At 38.0% G+C, this 3920-nt stretch overlaps 1 pseudogene; it reads left to right on the top strand.

Moving 5' to 3' along the window:
- The first annotated feature begins 272 nt into the window (after nt 1-272).
- On the top strand, nt 273-3573 carry LOC132284554 (squalene monooxygenase SE1-like; annotated as a pseudogene).
- Nucleotides 3574-3920: the final 347 nt, after the last annotated feature.

Below are 3920 nucleotides of genomic sequence, written 5' to 3'. Positions count from 1 at the left end.
TGACTGCATTATTGTTTCTGTTCTCAGTTTCCCAATCACCTCTAACTCTTACTCTGACCAGACCACAACACAACACAACACAACACCACCCTCTCTCTGTTTTGGCCTATAAATGGACCTTCCATTCCAACTGTGCTCTCTCATCCTGTTCCTTCACACTTTCCCACCACCAGAGATAGAGATAGCGATAGAGCTAGAGAGAGAGAGAGAGAGAGAAGAGTTACCCACGTACATTTGCAATTGCAATTTCAGAGGGGTAGAGAGAGAAAACGATGATGATTCTGGGGTTGACTTTCTTTGTCTCTATGTTAGGCTTTGTTCTTCTCCATATTTTGCGAGACAGGAGCAAGAGAAATCGCCAAAAGATTACTAGTAGTACTGCGTTTGAGATCCGGGACAACAGCAGATAATTCTGCCCGGACAAATCTGACGTCATCATTGTCGGAGCTGGGGTTGCCGGTACCGCACTCGCTCACACCCTCGGAAAGGTGAGATTAATATCTACCTTTTCCAACTGTTTGTTTGGTCGGAAAATAGTTGGATGGAGTAAATTTTCTTAATTAGTATACAACTTGTATATATAGAACAATTTTTGGAGATGAGATAGACTGGTTTATGTAGTAGTTCTCTATATATGTAAAAGCCCTTCAATTCAATTTACTACTACATTCTTGTAAATTTTTTTTTTGCTACTTGTTGCACTCAGGACGGACGACAAGTTCATGTGATTGAGAGAGATTTGACAGAGCCTGACAGAATTGTTGGTGAACTGCTACAACAAGGTGGATACTTGAAGCTCATTGAATTGGGCCTTGAAGGTATTCATGCATTTAAGAGTTTATTACAGCCTAGCTAGCTCCTATTAAACTTAATTGGCAATTGGTCCTGCCTTGCCTGCTCTTCTTTATCTAGAGACATTATTGATTTGGCTGTGAAATATATCTAAAACACAAGCATCCACTTCAACTACAGATTGTGTGGCGGAAATTGATGCCCAGCCAGTATTTGGATATGCTCTTTTTAAAGATGGCAGAAGTACTAAACTGTCATATCCCCTCGACAAATTTCATTCTGATGTTGCTGGGAGAAGCTTCCACAACGGGCGCTTCATACAGAGAATGAGGGAAAAAGCTGCTACACTTCCCAAGTAAGTGTAATTTTTTTCTTTTCCTTTGGACATTTCTTTTCTCAGTGAGTTTCCCCTAATTATAATTTTATGATGTTACTTGTTTTTGGTTCCATTTTCCCTTTTTGACATGGAATTTTCTATTTAGCGTACGTCTTGAGCAAGGAACAGTGACATCCCTGCTTGAAGAAAACGGAGCTGTTAAGGGGATACGATACAAAACTAAGACTGGTCAGGAGGTTAGAGCGTATGCTCCTCTTACGATTGTTTGCGATGGCTGCTTTTCAAATTTGCGACGCTCTCTTTGCAACCCTAAGGTACGTACAACTCTGAATTCGTTGTCTGTTGTTCAAACTTTCTTCCTCTTTCACTAATCTAGTAAATATTCATATAGATAACATTTATAGTCAAGTAAAAATGTTGACCCCTTTATTATCTTCAGCGACTTGATGAGCGACAAAAATATTTCTGGCCATTATTTATATTCTCTCAATTTTATTCACATATTTTTTGCTCCAGACCCATGAAATAAACTTCCCTATTTTTTGAGTTCCACAGGTGGATGTGCCATCTTGCTTTGTTGCTTTGATCCTTGAAAACTGCCAACTTCCATTTCCAAAACATGGGCACGTTATTTTAGCAGATCCGTCACCCATCTTATTTTATCAAATTAGTACTACTGAGATTCGCTGTTTGGTTGATGTACCTGGTCAAAAGCTACCTTCTATTGGCAATGGTGAAATGGCCACCTATTTGAAAACCACAGTGGCTCCCCAGTTACCTATATATAGTTTCTTACTACACAATTTTTAGGTTTTTGAAATATCATATTTGCCCTATTATTGTGGTTATTATTTACTTAAAATTTCATTTCCCCATCTCATTTTTATCTTTTACCTTGGATTAATTGAATATGGCGCTTGTATCAGATACCACCTGAGGTGCATGATGCTTTTATAGCTGCAATTGATAAAGGAAATATTAAAACAATGCCGAATAGAAGTGTGCCGGCTGCTCCCCTTCCTACCCCTGGAGCCCTTTTAATGGGTGATGCTTTCAACATGCGTCATCCTTTAACTGGTGGAGGAATGACTGTCGCACTTTCTGATATTGTTGTATTGCGAAATCTTCTTAAGCCGCTACATGACCTGAGTGATGCAGATTCTCTGTGCACATATCTTGAATCATTTTACACCTTGCGCAAGGTAAGCTAAGTTCATATTCTGGTGGTGTTATTCTAACATGAAAACACTAAAAGTTCCAAAGCAAAACTAATTAAGTGAAGGAGAATGCAATAGTCATAATATATAGACATTATAAAACTTCTAGATTCGATTTTTTCAAGTGGTTTTGGGTGGAGGGTTGATATTAATGCTCCAATAGATTCTGATCTCCATTTCTGGTTCCCATATATATTAAGAACTGGAGTAACTGAGGCTTTTCCTAGAGTGCCAATTTTATTTCTCATTTATTTCTTTAACTGCCCAAAAAAATTATTGAAATGAAAAACATTGTGTATCAGAGACTTTTTTTTTTCACTCTTTATCAACATGGTAAGTAATTCTTTTTTGACCTGACAAGGAGAGTTAGTAGTTAGTAGGGTTAGGGAAAGGGGATTCGAACCTAGGATTATAAGGTGGGGGGCACTTAAGGCCTGATCTTTTATCATTCGAACAACCCCGCCACACCTAACATGGTATCTAATTATTATGTTTTGCTTTTTTGCAGCCAGTGGCATCCACAATAAATACTTTGGCAGGAGCCCTATACAAAGTGTTCTGTGCATCCTCTGATCAAGCAAGTAAGGAAATGCGCCAAGCATGTTTTGACTATCTGAGCCTTGGAGGTGTTTGTTCGACTGGACCTATGGCTCTGCTCTCTGGTCTAAACCCTCGCCCGCTAAGCTTAGTTCTCCATTTCTTTTTTGTGGCTTTATATGGTGTTGGTCGTCTGTTGCTACCTTTTCCTTCACCTAAACGCATGTATATTGGAGCCAGATTGATTTTGGTAGGTAGCTGTGCTCTTCCTTATCGTTTATGAAATACAGAACACGCTGTCTTCTCTTACGTACTATGCCTTAATTTCACCTCTGTTATGATCCATATAGACTACTGTTAATTTTTGAGCATTGATACTGAAGATGCATTAACTGAAAGATCAATTTTTATTTCTTGATTGAATTATATATAGAGTTTTCATGAGCAACTTTTTGTTTTCAGGGTGCATCGGGTATCATTTTTCCCATCATAGAGGCTGAAGGAGTTAGACAAGTGTTCTTCCCTGCAACCGTTCCAGCATATTATAGAGCTCCTCCTCTATAATAAGTATCAAGCTGACTTATGCTTGAAGCTTTTATCTTAACTACCTTCCACAGCTGATAACGACGGAGACATATTTGTATTCTTATTTCTTCCATTGAGGAGGAATGCTGGGCACTTTTTTGAATTTTTGTGACAACTAGAAACTGAAAATCAAATGTATCAATGTAAAGTTCTCTTAGAAATGTAAAAAGTATTGAGTTGTAATACAAAGTTCGACTCTAATACTAATTGAACTACATTTATGTGAGTGGGGATGACATTATCATGACGTCCCCTCTCGCATCAAATAATTGAATTAGTTCTGGAGTCAACTCTTTATCATTTTTCGAAAGTATATCTTCTAACTTGACATATACTTTTTAATGGAAGTCCCCACATTCATTGTGCTATCTTCAACATTACTAATGGGCATGTTCATACTTCATACCAATGCCAGAATGAAATTTGTTTATATTATCACTGTCTTCATACCA

The sequence above is a fragment of the Cornus florida genome, unplaced genomic scaffold (assembly GCF_030987335.1).
Source record: "Cornus florida cultivar Cherokee Brave unplaced genomic scaffold, ASM3098733v1 CherokeeBrave_3.0.0_Hap2_Chr11, whole genome shotgun sequence".
Classification (NCBI taxonomy): Eukaryota; Viridiplantae; Streptophyta; class Magnoliopsida; order Cornales; family Cornaceae; genus Cornus; species Cornus florida.
This window is presented reverse-complemented; position numbering and strand designations above follow the sequence as displayed.